The sequence below is a fragment of the Mixophyes fleayi genome, chromosome 1 (assembly GCF_038048845.1).
Source record: "Mixophyes fleayi isolate aMixFle1 chromosome 1, aMixFle1.hap1, whole genome shotgun sequence".
NCBI classification, from domain to species: domain Eukaryota; kingdom Metazoa; phylum Chordata; class Amphibia; order Anura; family Limnodynastidae; genus Mixophyes; species Mixophyes fleayi.
In genome coordinates, this window is record NC_134402.1 from 192,343,109 (window position 1) to 192,358,372 (window position 15,264).

General features: G+C 41.6%; 2 long non-coding RNA genes across 3 annotated transcripts in view; one reads left to right on the forward strand and one right to left on the reverse strand.

The window, feature by feature from the left end:
• The window catches only part of LOC142147046 (uncharacterized), a 214,116-nt gene that overhangs the window by 191,597 nt on the left and 7,255 nt on the right, over positions 1-15,264 (forward strand). The window lies entirely within an intron of this gene.
• LOC142147030 (uncharacterized) overlaps positions 1-15,264 on the reverse strand; it is a 70,657-nt gene that overhangs the window by 20,733 nt on the left and 34,660 nt on the right. The window contains exons 1-2 of one of the 2 annotated variants that reach the window (XR_012690196.1): positions 3,913-3,979; positions 3,214-3,301 (exon numbers count right to left, since the gene is read on the reverse strand). The exons of the other annotated variant lie outside the window; for it this stretch is intronic. This is a non-coding gene — a long non-coding RNA (uncharacterized LOC142147030). Of the gene's footprint in view, positions 1-3,213; positions 3,302-3,912; positions 3,980-15,264 lie in introns of those variants that run through there. 2 annotated transcript variants of the gene reach the window in all.

Here is a 15,264-nt window from a genome sequence, read left to right on the forward strand (position 1 = left end):
CAAGAAAGTATAACCGAATACATTACGCATAGCACACTGAAAGCCAGCAATCAGTCATCAGTCCTGAAGTCTGAGTTACCAAAAAGGCTGAATGTTACTATCCAGCTGCTTTTTATGCAGTTTGAGTTAACAAAAAAATAGTGAGATATAACAATGAACACAAAGATAAACTAAAGTCTTTCTTCATTGGTCCAGGGGTCAAGTCAGTCCAGTACAATGCAGATCATAGGTCAGTTCAAAGGATTCCTCTGCAAAGGTGGGGGAAAGTCATTCCAACAGCTGAGCACATGTCTTGCCTGAGGGAACCGACTCAAGCTGGTTTGAACTAACCCTTTTTGCAAAGTATGTTTGAGTATGAATCTTATACTAATCATAACTAGCGATCGCTATGTGCGATCACTTCTCCGATGGTACCAGATTTCTTCTGGTGAAATGAGGAATAATATAAGACCAACCACTATACATTACTTAGGACCTGTCACGACTGAGTATAGCGTACCTGCTATCGTTGGCACTACTCGAAGGAAGGTGCGGAGTCTAACGTGCCCCTGGTGTTCACCAGAGACCCCCGCAAGGAGGTATGGACTCAGCTACAGGAAACACGCAAGTCGCGGTCCTTCCATGAGTCAGATAGCAAAGCACGAGAGGAATTGTCAGACAGGCCGGTTCGGCAACAGTGCGGGCAGGGCGGGTACACGAGGAGAATCCAAAGGGGTAGTGAGTCAAGCCGGGTCGGTAGCGTTCTGGCAGCGTGGTACAAAAGGGAGATCCAAAAGGGTAGTCAAAGCAATCCGGGTCACAAGGGTCACAGGCAATACGGCAATAATCAGGAAACAGGCAAAAGGTCAGGAGACAAGCAATCACAAGAACACTGGAAACGCTGAAGGACAGGAAAGGACCTGAAACTCTGGCACAGGAGGTGGGATCCAGAGAGGCTTAAATACTTCTGGTAGCCAATAAGCTTCAGCGCCGCAGCGCTGTCATAATACTAGCGCCGTAGCACTGTCATAACACTAGCGCCATAGCGCTTCCTACATGCAGCGTCCCGTTGCTTTCTAAACTTGTAGCCGGACGCCCAAGCGGGGGCGGAAGTGACGCGTCTGGTTGCTAGGCAACCAGAGGCGCTATTGCGGAAGTACAGGCGGCCGCCGAGCGGTGCCTGACATGACCTAAACCGTAATACCTTTAATGCAAATTTATCTTAGTATAAATAACATTTAAGTCTTACTAATAAACTGATGTGAGTTGGAACTTTATTAAATGTGTACTATTTACAAATGTAAGTGTAAATGTAAGTGTATGTGTTATTTACCTGTGTCATTGCGCTACACGTAGCGCACTAATCACAACCACGTGGTAAACCAATGTTAATCAATTTAGCCGCCTTCATCCAATTATTTGACTTCGATAGTTCACTACTTCTGAAGATCCCTGGATTGGACCCTTACACATTTAGGTTTGGAAACCAGGGTGCCTGTTGGATATCATAAGTGAAATGTTACAGTTCACATCAGAGATGTTACAATACATAGGCGCTAGACCATCTCTCAATAAAACTCACTCCTTTATTAATTACTCCAGCATATTAGTTGAATTGATTCAACATCTCGCCTTCTTCTCTTGCACATGAGCTTAGTTACAATAATAAATGTATAAAGATGACTTTCTCATTAATCCTCCTTCACAGTTCTTATAATACAGTTGCAAACAGGTGATAGTTTAATCAAATTAAAAACTTTTGTATATTGCACATGCCTCCAACCTCACAAACTTCCCTTCTTTCAAGCTATATCAATATGTGGCTCTGAGGCTGTCTCTCCTCACCAGAGGTTTGAAATCCTTATCTCATGCTGCCCCCTCTCTCTCTCTCTTTATCTCAGGAAGGCTACATCTCATGTCTCCAGGCTCTCACTGTAGCCAAGCAGCTGTATGCCACAGTCTCCTCAGGACCCCAGAGATATCAGTTAGCTTAGGTCTTGGCACAATTCTCAAGGTATCTCCAAGGAGACTGGATGTGTGAGGTTACACAGCCATGGGGAGTCCCAAAATATTCCTGCATGATTCAGGTCTCAGGTTCTATTTACTCTGGACTGGAATCCCTAGTCCTTACAAGGACTAAGGTCTCATAGCACAGGTGAGCAACTCTGCATATGCACTCTCACATGCCTCCAATGATGAGGCTCATTTGTAGCATTACTACATGGCCATCTTCCATGGCCCATGCCTCTATCTCTCAACCTGTTGGTGACACTTGTCTACATGTCACCAGGAGGTATGGCCTCACACTACACTGCACCTTGCCCTTGTAAGACTCGACTGAAGACCCACAGATCACCCCAAAGGGGGAATTACACTGACATATGTTGATAAAAGGCCTGATTTAGAGTTGGATGTAAGTGCATTGTGACTTGATTTGTCACACTGCACATGCGTACAGTTGCGGCCATGGAGATGCAAGTGAACTACGTCCCTTGAAGATGCAACCAGTTTTGACTTAGACATATCTTTGTGCAAGTTTCTGAGCTGGTGATAATGATGCCCACATTTCTGAGCTGAATATATCTATACGCTATATTTAAAGTTGCATAAATAAGATACATTTCCTAAAATACAGCTGTAGAAACATAAATGGATGGATACATGTTTGCATGTGCGCAAAAGTTGCAGTTTTCGTCCAACTCTAAATCAAGCATAAAGTGTGTTTGGTATTGATAACACATCCTAAACGGTGCTGGTAAAATGTGTTTGGTAATGCTGATTTACAGAACCTTAACTAGACATTTTACTGCTCTGGGTGAGGAAGAAAACTGATGTCCCTCTCCCCATCTTGGAATAGGTGATAGTGACATATTATACAAAATAATATATTACAGTGAGCATTATCTTAAAGACTTTCCCATTCCAATGATGTATCTATCTTTCACTATGTGCACATTGCCTTCCAACTCTTTGACTGCATCCATTTTAGGTTTGGAGGGGAAATTATTTATAAACTCCATGATTGTATCTGATCTTCTTACCTTTGTCCACTGTCACTCTGATCAAAAGGGAATCTCCTATAATGACACAACTGTATTATGATAGTTTTAAAAGTATATTATATGACTGGCTGTATACAGTGTAACCTATGGCTCTCCAGTTATTTTAAAACGACAAGTACAGGACATGATGTGCTTTGTAGTTCCAAAACAGAAAGACAAGTTGTCAACTTACCTTCTGGCCAATAACTTCTTTCTCATCCTCTAATGGCAATATCTGTCTGCAGGAAGCACATGGCGACACAAATCACATGTGCTTCTTCCTGAAATCACAGTGTGAATGGAGTAGAGATGTAAAACAAGTATTTCCTCACTTCACCCTTACTCTATGCACTGTGACAGATACCACTGTTCTAATACAGGTGATTCCTGTCACCCATACTTGCCTACTTTCAGGCAGTGCAGTCCGGGAGAGGTGCATGAATAGAGGGTGGGAGGGGAGGGGTGCGTTATATTGCGTCATTTTGGCCCCACCTCCGCGGCGGAAATGATGTTTTGTCACCGGGAGCAGGGCCAAAATGACGCGATTCACAGCGAATCGCGTTATTTTGGCCAGGGAATTTCGGGATGCGGGAGACTTGCCTGCTCTCAAAGGGAGTCCGGGAGACCGACCCAGATTTTGGGAGTCTCACGGACATTCCGGGAGAGTTGGCAAGTATGACGTCTGCCTGTATTTTTTTCTGCAGAGTGTTGCCAGAAGTGCTGTGCCTAGACTTCTGAGGATTGTAATATGCGCAGCAACAATAAAAAGGGGTATGGTCCCCGGGAGAGATGTCTATCACTTGTTGAAACGCTTTGCCATCCGCAACCTACATCCTCTAAAAACCTAGCATTGCTGTACGGACCAGTGGCAAGTGTCTGTGGCACCACTCACCTCGAACTCTTGTCTGAAGATAGGAACTTGCTTCTCTCACCTGTCAGTTTATCAGGATCCTTGCCCTGAGTCAGAACAGGACAGAGGAACAGTAATATGAGGGTGCACAAGGAAGCGAAATGCCTCTATCACTACAATCTGTTTCCTGCACTTCCCACACCACCTACTACACTAAAATAAACTGTTGTGCTAGCTGTGTGAATTTATAGGATTTATTAGAAGATAAATAGCTCCTATCTACTGGGAAATTTAAGCAAAAGGAATAAGAAGAGGGCAGGTATCTCGCTTGTCGGGAATATTATGCATAAAAATTGAAATGAAATTTTTTGGGAGGATGGGGTGAGAAAATGTCACAGAAAGGTGTTGATAGCTATCCACAAATATTGCTGACTGGCTCACATTTTTAAAAATTAATAGGCACTGATCCTTGTCCCTCAATAGTTCTGGCCTATAAATATATTATGTACTTATATGTAAATGGATTGCTTGGTAAATATTGTACTTTTGGACTGCTAGACAAACATTTAAGACATAAAATTATACCTTGAAAATAGAACTGCATATAATGGTCTGTGAATACTGGACCTCAGAGAAAGGAGCAAAGCAAAAAAAGGAGAAAATTTACACCTTGTCAAAACAATGTTAAACTGCAGGGTGAGCAAATTAAACAGGACAGATTTAAAGTTTTAGATTTAGAATTTTGCTTCTTCGAAAAAATAAATGCATTTGCACTCTTAGCATTGCAACATGGTTTGTCCAGGAGCAAATTTACAACTTTTTTTTTGCTTTGCTTCTAACTCTAAGGGCTCAAATTATTAAAATGTGATGACAAGGCTGATTTTCTATCGCTGATTTTTTTAATTTTTTTAATTTTTTTATTTTTATTATTTCTTATCACCCATCACTACAATTTACCATTAAAATATTGTGATACTGGTCCAGAGCAGTAAAGGTTAACTTACCAATACACTGGGCCAGTCTCAGGAGATCTGTGTATGTGTGACCAGGATAGTCACGCATGCACAGATCATCATGCATGCACAGTGGAGCTGAAAGAATTGCTGAAATCCCTATTGCTGTTTAAAACTCCTATGACTGCAATAGTAGCCTAGTGGGCAGTTTGGGAGCAGAGCCATTTGTATCAGGTGAAAGGGGTCAAACTGGAGGGACTGATATACTCCATACTTGCCAACTTTGGCATATTCTTCTCTGGGAGGTCCGGGGAGAAGTTGGGCATTTGGGTGTGGGGCCCGGAAAATCACGTCATTTGGCCCTGCCCCATAGACGTGCATCATATATTATGGGAAATTACAGCAGGGGTGGGGCTACTATGACATGCAAATTGTGTCACTAAGCCCCGCCCCCCACCACTTAACTACTTCAATGAACGGGAAGCGGGAGGTTGCCCTGCTCTCCCGGATGGACTGTAGTAAGCAACTATGGTATACTCGCTGCCATTTTTAGTGTTTACTATATTCCATTGCATTCTGACTTTCAGACCTTATGTTTTATTTTGTGCTTCACCACGGGTAAACACATTGGGGCTACGGACAGCATGCTAAAGTGTTAATAAAAATGCTGGTAAAATTGTTTGTCTGATATGTTTGCATGTGACATGTGTTTTTACAAGTAAAAACCAATGCTAGCGGGTATGAAGCCTGAAACCTGAAATTTTGACAGAACCAATAATAGAACCGCCAACATATTTGTTTTAAATAACACATTTTTTTTGTATAGAGATTACATATAAATGAGACATCTTTGAACAAATTGTTTTTTTATAAGCCTCTGAAAATGCCCATTCAATATATTTATTTCAAAATAAGTGTTTTTATTATTTATCAGTGCAGCTCTAATAACATGTGGTACACTATAGATTGAAAACTGGGTCATAATATATTTATCTGAATGCTTTCCATTGCTGACCCTTATTCTGGCCTCTTCTTAATTATCTTTGCATGTTATCTGCTTTACATGCTATTTTCTTGCTCAGATTTTAGTCTGTTTTTTTAATAATTAAGGTTTTCACCTGTTGCTTTCTCCCCATGTTATAGATCTGTCTCTTCTGTTATTTTTTTCCGAATTTTCTCTCTTTACTTCCCTTCTATTCTATCACTTCTTCAGTTGCTCTCTTCTTTTAACCTAGCAAGGGGTTAATCAGCTTTGAGATATTGCTCTTACTGCTATCCTTCTGGGAGAGAAAGTCTGTCCCCCCCATCTTTTGCAAGGAGTAATCAATGTGAATTTCAAGGCAATCTGTGTGAGTATCCCAGGGGTCTTATCTGCTTCACTAATGTGTGTGCTTTTTCAACAGCTGCCTCTATTAGCACAGCATTTCCACAAAATTAATTAGGAACTGTTTTTTTTGGTGATTATTTTGTATATATTTTAGGAATATTTTCCTACTCAGTCATCAGATTTAAAGGCAAATGTTTACCTTTTCTTGTGTTACAATGCAATAAGAAACTAATAAGAAAATCACTATGAAATTGAGCAAAATAATTGAGCTAATAAATATACTATGGGCTTCACTAAAATCGGAACAAAATTTGTATGCAAGTTGCTGTTTAAAAAAGAGCACTGAATATGAGCGTAGTTGAATCTGGGTGTAAGTATGCTCTGCCTAAACATTACCTGCCATGTGCTAACAGACAGAACAGTACAGTGCATGCACAAGCATGTGTTTAATTTGATGCCACATCAGAACGCATATAAAAAAAAATTATATTATAAAATAAATTCACTCTGAACAGTATAATAATTAATAAAAATATGGTTGGTTTAAAAAATAGATATATATTTTAAAATTTTCTTCGTTGGCAGGTCCTAATTGTACATTGCCTAAATCCTTCTGTGCCTTTCCCCCCCCCCCATTCCACCCTTCAAGTCGTAAACAGTAGTAAGTGTCATTTGTGATCAGACATGAATTGCATTCATTGGCATAATGTCTGTTTCTGAGCATGTGCAGAACTATTTCACGCAAGACACAGCACACAAACCAGAATCAGGCCCACTGGCAAACAGAGGAGGGTTTCCTAGTGCCTGGAAACCCCCCTCCAAGCCTGGGGCACTGTATAATTGTGGTGGCTGGACCCTGCCCCCACTTCACATGGCTCTGCTTGAAAAGGAAGAGCTGCGTGCACCTAACAGTAGTGCACGCAGCATTGCCCATGTATATTATGGGGATAGGAAGAGTTGGAGAGCAGCCAAGCACTGTCTAAAATTATAGCCACGCCCTCATGCATGCTTGTCACACCCACTGGTGGCATGGTGTGGAAACCCCCCTCTACAAATCCTGCGTTTGCCCCTGAGGCCCTATATGTTTAAATATTTTCACCCAAATCATTAATATAATACAAAATGTTAATATAAAATATTTCATAATTAGCTGAATGCTAAGGTTCCTACTCACCTAAAAGAAATGTTTTTTTTCTTTAGTGGATAAAAGTATTTGTTAAATCCTAAAGCTAAATATGAAGCCCTATGTGGAAAAAGAAAAAAATGTTTTGTTCTTTACAAAGGCATGTTCACATGGTAGTAATGGTGTGTTTAAAGAAAATAAACATGCACTCTTTTTCTTGTGCATGTTCTGCTATTTTTTTAAATTGCAGCTCAACATTAGTATATTTCAAATAAATGGTATGAACGTATTTGGTTTTAAATGCACTGCTTTTTTCTGTGGAAGACAAAAGTGCATGAAAATGGTATATTTATTTCTGAACTTGAAAATACTTATAGTGGTGGCCCCTAGCCAGCTGCTCCTGACCTGCAGAGAATAATGCTGAACAGGCGTAGCTGACTTCCGTGTCATGTAGCCTCCTCTGCACAAGGAGGCCACGCAGCATACCAGGGCAGGAGAAGCACTGGCGGATGCAGAGGGGGGCAATTGGGGCAATCGCTCCCCCCCCCTAATGCTAATAGGTCCGATCATCAGAAAGAAGGGGTGTGGTGCCAGCTTGGACCAGCTAATCAGAGTGAGGGATATGGCTTTGCAAAATCGCCCCCCTTAACAAAAATTCTATTATCGCCCCTGAGTAGGAGAGAGTGTAGTATGCTCTTCCTCCTTCTTCTGCTGGAAGGAGGGAGAGCAGTAGCTTGTAGACCTAGCCGTAAAAGTAAGTAAATGAGGGGAGGTGTGAGAGGCATGAAGGGAGGAGGTCTGATCGGCATTTGGGGGAGGTCTGAAGGGTGTGTGGGGGTGATCTGATCGGCATGTGTGAGGTGGTCTGTGTCACGAGCAGACTTGCTCTGATGGCCTTATCTGCTGGTATTGGAGCAGCTGCACTGGGAAGTGCAGAGTCTAAACACGCCTCAGGTGTTCTCCAGGGATCCTTGCAAGGAGATTTTGTTTTAGCTGCAGAGACGTGCAGGTCGCGACCCTCCCAGATAACTACCAGCGAGGTATAGCGAACTAACAGAGTTGTGCAATCCAAGGTCAAAATCGAACGGGCAGAACAGGTACCGGAGGATAAGGCAGAAGAAGCATCAGGAAGCCAAAGGTTAAAACCACAGAATCAGGATGGGTCCAAGGGAGAATTGGAAAGATTGGTTAAGCAGAACTGAGGTCAGAATCCGAATGGTCAGTAGAACAGGATCCATTATGCTGGAGCCTAGGGACTAGATACTCTGACACCCTAGTGGTGCCAGAGTCAGGTTTAAATACAGGTTGCAGATTCATTGATGGCTGTGGGGTCGGCGGTCAGCTGATCTGACCGCCGACAGGAAGAGCTAATCGGCGTCTCCGTTGCCTATCAACGGAGACGCAATGTTCGGGTGCATGTGCCTGAACCTCCTGTTGGATCCTGGAAGTAGCGTCCAGTTGCCTGGCAACAGCATGAACGCGGAGAACAGAGGGCGACCGCCCCCAACACCTATCGTGTATGTGGGGACAGCGCCTGACAGTCTGAAGGTCATGTTGGAAGGTCCGAGGGGCATGTAGGAGGTCTGATGGGCATGTAGGGAGGTTTGTTGGGCATTTCAGTGCACTGTGCATGTGGTCAGTGCAGGGAAACCTTTCAGCAACTATGTGTGAATGAAACTTGCATTTCCAAATCAGCAGTTTTGGGACATATCACATTTAAACACACAGACAATTGATGATAAACAAAGGTGAGAGTGTTTCCTATAAAGTTAAACACACAGATGTGTATGAATAGAAGACAATACCCCACATATATTTTTAAATTATTACATTGTATATTATGTATTTCAAGAAATAGTGACATGGAAGAGGAAGAAAGCCAGAGAAGGTGGAAAGGAAAGTGAGGTATGAAAAATGTAATGGGAATATAAGTTAATTAAATTTGACCACTATGTATATATACATATATATATATATATATATATATATATATATATATATATATATATATATATATGTGTGTGTATGTATATAGATAGATAGATATCATGCAGACATTAATAGGAGTCTCTATACGATAAATTATCCCATAACCAAGTACCCTCTCTACAACAAATCATTCAGTGGAAAGTCTTTTCCAATTTTCACAAATATGATCTGTCTTATGAGATTCTCTCCACATGAATTGATGTGTCCCTGCAGATGTTCATATATTCGCTTTTGAGAAAAATTGCTTGCCACAATAGCATTGGCCATTACACCTCGCAATAGGTAAAATGAATAGTTGATTTGAAGATTGATCACTCCTTTGTCCCTAAGAGCTATGGCTGTGTTAGACATGTTGAATCCAGACCATTAATATCACATCATTGGTTGAGGTCCATTGGAAACCTGACAATAGCTTATCACGTATTGATCCACTTCTTCTTTTGGCTCTTAATTGATTTAACTGAGGTAAGGGCCATGTCTGTTGGGATTTTATTCAGCTACCACTTTCAGATAACATGGCCCAATTGCTTGTTGTATACAGATTAGACCAGAGTTAAAGTCACAGATAACTGAGGAAAAGAGCTGGAATATGGCTAGCAAATTATAACAATGTTTCTGTGTTAAGGCTAACTGCAAAACATGGTAGATTATTGTTTATTAAAGCCAGACATTATAAAATATACCAATGGCACCTTTGTATGCTGCGAAAAGGAAATATTCCCTGTAGATGTACATCGATTATTCTGTGTGAAGCATACGTCTTCTCTGTATAGTTATATTTCTAATTAGAATTGTGAGTAAAGCAATAACATAGTCTGCACCGCATGGCCAGTTACAATTCTGAAAATAATGTATGTTCATACGTGATAAAAAAAAATGGCAAACAAACCAATATATAATAGATATAAATATATTCATAGAAATAAATCATATTCTTCAATAGTGATGTTTGTTCCTATACTCCATAGAGCATTATCTAATCAGATATTTTTTTGATTTCTACTGTTCAAATTAACTTTAATGACAGCCACTAACTCCAATCCTTGGTGATCTAACCGCACAGCGTGTTCCCTCCACACGAATGATCTGGGGGGGTTCCACTGTCTGGATTGTCACTCTTGTTTGGAGATGCATAGTAATCATTGTTGCCTGGGGACTCCCTGGAGATGTTAAAATCATATGAAAAACAGATTAGATTAGATGGAACTGAATAAGACACTTTTAATGAGTCTTCATTTATCTTTTACAGCGATATTAACAAAGAGAGCTCATATTTTAGATAGGGAAATTTGTAACACCAAGGTGGATTGAACTAGTGTTTTGTTCCTTCTTAAGGCAGTTTCAAAGTTTCAAGCCTTCTTGTTATTTGCATCCCTGTGCATGACGAGAGGAACTCAAAAGAGGAACTTATATAAAGAGAACCACGAGTGACATAAAAGGTTATTTACGCCTTTTGCACATTTGAACCTGCATTTGTGACCAGGGCTGGATTAACCCAAGGTCTAACTTGGCTACAGCCCAGGGGCCTCGGGCATCCAGGGGGCCCTTGACAGTGCTCAGCGGCATTATTGAACGGTGCGGCTTACAGGGGGGGCCTCATGGAGGAATAGAGGCCTCCTAGCCCAGGGGCCTCCATTCCATTTTATCCAGCCCTGTGTGACATGTACCTGTTTCAGTGAGACTGCCGATCCATGCCATCCATTTAATTGAATTTTAAGAGGGGAAGATTGCACATTTAGGATGGATGCTCCCAGTTCATTGGGATTTTGTAAACCCACAAAACATTTATAACACGTTTCAAGAGGTGGTGGAGATATCTCCAATAGGATGGCTTTTGCATCCAGACAATCTTTATATGGGAAAGGAATTTGTAGGAACAGTACCAAGTAGAATAACAAAATTAAAATGTACAAGTAGCACACAAGAACAGAGTCGGACTGGCCCAGCGGGCTACCGGTAAAACCACCGTTAGGCCCGGCTACCTTACGACCACACCCCCTTTTACCCGTGGGCGGAGCTTACCTGGAGGCCCCCACGAGAACCCGGCGTCCCCGCTGCTCAATTGCGATTGCAGCTGCGATCATGTGACCCGCCCCCTCCCCCTGTCAGCTGATCTTCCCACCTGCCGCCGCCGCTGAAGAAGAGAGAAGGAGCAGAGAGCCTGCAGCAAGCAAGATAGATATCGGTAAGTATATTTTTTAACCATTTGTGGCATAACATTGGGGGCACTATGTGGCATAACATTGGGGGCACTATGTGGCATAACATTTGGGGCACTGTGGCATAACATTTGGGGCACTGTGGCATAACATTTGGGGCACTATGTGGCATAACATTTGGGGCACTATGTGGCATAACATTTGGGGCACTATATGGCATAACACTTGGGGCACTATGTGGCATAACATTTGGGGCACTATGTGGCATAACATTGGGGGCACTATGTGGCATAACATTTGGGGGCACTACTGGGTGGCATAACATTGGGGGCACTATGTGGCATAACATTGTTTTGGGGGCACTTCTATGTGGCATAGTGGGGCTGACTATCTATACTAAACTATAGGGGGGCTGCCTATGCTAAACTATAGTGAGGGGGGGCTGCACAGAGAACACTATAGGGAGGGGGTGATGGGACCTTTAATGCTGAGTTGGTTTGGGTCTATAATTGAATGTGGGTGCTGTTTATTTAATGGAAAGGATGGTTGACATATCTAAATGTACCCATTATTTTTTCCAAATAGGGCCGGCCCTCAACATTCCAGGATCCAGACAAGCCACAACTAAAGAAACCAGCAGCCACAGGTGTTAAAAGTGACAACAACAGGTAGGACAGTCTGTCAAATGATCTGAGTCTAGTGCAGGCTTGGCTAACCTGTGGTACTCCAGGTGTTGTTAAACTATAAGCCCCAGCATACCCTTCCAGCAATAAGCTTCTATATATTGGCAAAGTATGCTGGGGTTTTTAGTTTCACAACACCTGGAGTGCCACAGGTTAGCCAATCCTGGTCTAGTGGGACAATCCTGATTTTTGGTGAATGTTCTGCCCAATCTAAGGGGCAGGTCAACACTGTGTACTCTTTATACACACACTGCATTCTTTACATACTACACTATGGTGCTAGCTGTCCTTCGTGGACTGACCACTCCCCCTCTAGTGTCTGGCCCCGCCTCTATGATGGCTGACCACACACCCTTTGGTGGGCCCCTAGTGTTGCATTCCCTGGTGGGCCCTTCATGCCCCAGTCCGACACTGCACAAGAAACAACTGAAATATCTCCTCACACTCATGACTTATTTAAGATGTAAGCTATGCTCCAACAAGAAGAACTGTAGTTAACAATTGGAAGCATTGTAACTAATTGTCATGGTCCAAAACTGATAATAAGCAAGAAACAATTAAACAAATTTGCTAGAAAAACTGTACACTTCATGTCCACATTTTTCTGGACCATAAATGACCCTTATAAACTATGAAACATTGTGTGTCTAGTATTGTGAGTAGATAATTATTTGAAAATAGGGGTGTAGTATTACATGAAAGATACACGGTTAACTATAGGAGCTAGAAGCTACCTACTGAAGTATATAATGCATAAATGAGAGTCAAACAAGCATTAAATTGGGTGAAAAGGTCACGGTAAAAATAATCCACAACAATCATACAAAGCATCTGTACAGATGGATGATTGTTTGTGTTGCTCTTTTGATATAAATGGTAACCAGAAAAAAGCTCACATGAAGAAACCCCACAGGAAAATTGCTGCACGGATAATTGCTTGCACAGAAAAATACCCATATGGAAACAAACTTACACACAAAAATGCCCACACGGAAAATTACCCACAAATGGTAATTAAGTATATTAATTTATTGCTATACAAACGTGGCCTGTGTATAAAGAGGGATTAAATGCTCTCTTAAATGCCAGAGGTTTCCATCTGATTAATTCTTGGAAAATAATACAAATATTGTGAGGATATAGATAGTTGAGAGGAATTGTTATAAGGAATTATTGTAGGCCAGAGGCTTCTTTGTTTAAATATGTTTAAATGATCCTATTGTAAGCTATTCCTCTGATAACTCTGTGTCTCAATGATCTGCAAACCCTATATCCTCACACAAGGCTCCTTCCTAGTGAAAACAATAGAGTTTCAAGAAGCCAGAAAAACAACAAAGTTATGATTTATTTAGGGTTTGAATAAATGGATTGGTGACTTGGAGATGCAGACAAAATCGCTTTATAAAATGCCATTCAATTATAAAAACAAAAGATGGCAACATAGTTCAAGAACCTACAGAACATTGCCATGTTCAGGGGCGCACGGAGGATTTTTAAGGGGGAGTTCCACCGAAAAAAAACAAAAAACGGAAAGAGCTGCAGCGCATGCTCAGCAGCTCCGTTTAAGCGGCACTGTACTATACAGCAGCAGCTGTCAAAGAAGCGTCCGCGGCGGTGCTTCCGCAGACGCTTCTTTGACAGCTCTGCGGCTGTATAGTACAGTGCCAATATGTAGGGCACTTCTTTAATGAAGGGGAGGGGTTTCTGGAGACCCAGGAACTCCCCCCCTGCGTGCGCCCCTGATGTTCTCAAAAAGCAGCAGCAAACGTTGCCAGAAGCAAAATAAGGCAAGACATGAGAGCAGCAAGTGTCACTCCTCCCAATGTGATGGGACATGTGTTGTCAGGGTTAAATAATGATATGTTGGCCCATATGCCCAGACAATCTTCTCTCGCAAGAAGTCTTCTATATCACAGAACACACGGTAATTTGCCCAATTCAAAAACCTTAAATTTTGACATTGCTAAACAGTATAGTAAATTGATTCTTCATGATTCAGGTGTGGATAATCCAGACTGATTCTGGTATTAGGTGATAGAGATTTTATGCTGGAATTGAACAAAGATACCATATATGGAGATGGTACTTTGATAAAGTGCCAAATATGTTTTACCAACTGTACACGTGACATGCCAAAGTGGGTAATACATATCCACCATGTATTTACATTATACTACAAAAAAAGAACATGGACCCCTATAATAGAATGTTTGAAATAATGAAGCTATTGATTCCAGATGTGGGACCTCAAAAGATTTTAGTCAATTTTGTGAAGGCTTGTATGAAAACAGTTAGGATTGCCTTTCCACAGACTGAGGTCAATGAGTTTTATTTTCATCTGTGTGAGAGTCCCATTAGGAAAATCAACAATGTTGGCTTGAAGACTGAATATGAAACTATTATGAACCTAAAAATTACACTGAAGTGTCTTGCTGCATTAGCCTTCGTTCCCATCTATGACGTCAGAAGGCTTGCCGCCACATTTCCAGATGAAGACAGCTATAATGAGGTGCTCATGGACTTCTTTTCTACATATATTGAGGCTGCAGCAGGTAGAGATCCTCAGTTTCCTATTACAACGTGGAATCATCATGATGCAGCCCTGGAACGGTTGCCAAAAACTGCAAATTGTTGTGAGGGATTTCACAATGCTCTTACAGGTCCGTAACTAGGGCTGTGCGATAGGGGTGACCGCCCAGGGCGCAACGCTGAAGGGGGGCGCAATTTAGGAATGTTTTAGGTTCATTTTATTAAAATTGAGGGCTAGGGGGGCGGCATTTGTCTTTCTAGCCCCAGGTGCTAGAATTCTAAGTTACAGCTCTTTGCTCTTAATTCCCTATCCACTGCAGCCATCCCAGCGTGGGGCTTATATATTATGGACTGCAGGGGGACTTGGCTTGCTACAAATTAACACTGACTAATGCATAGGCAGTTTGCCTAGAGGTGATATGAGGCACTCCATGACATGGTTGTCAATTCTGTGCAGCAATATGAGCAGGTGAAAGATAAACTAAATTACTTAAGAATACTGCCAAATTTGCAAATAAAGAATTTTAATTAATTTATTATTTATGATATATACTGTTCGGGGCTCTCTTTGGAGCTCCTCTCTCATTATGGGTGTTCACGATTTCCTGTATTTATCTTACAAACATTTACA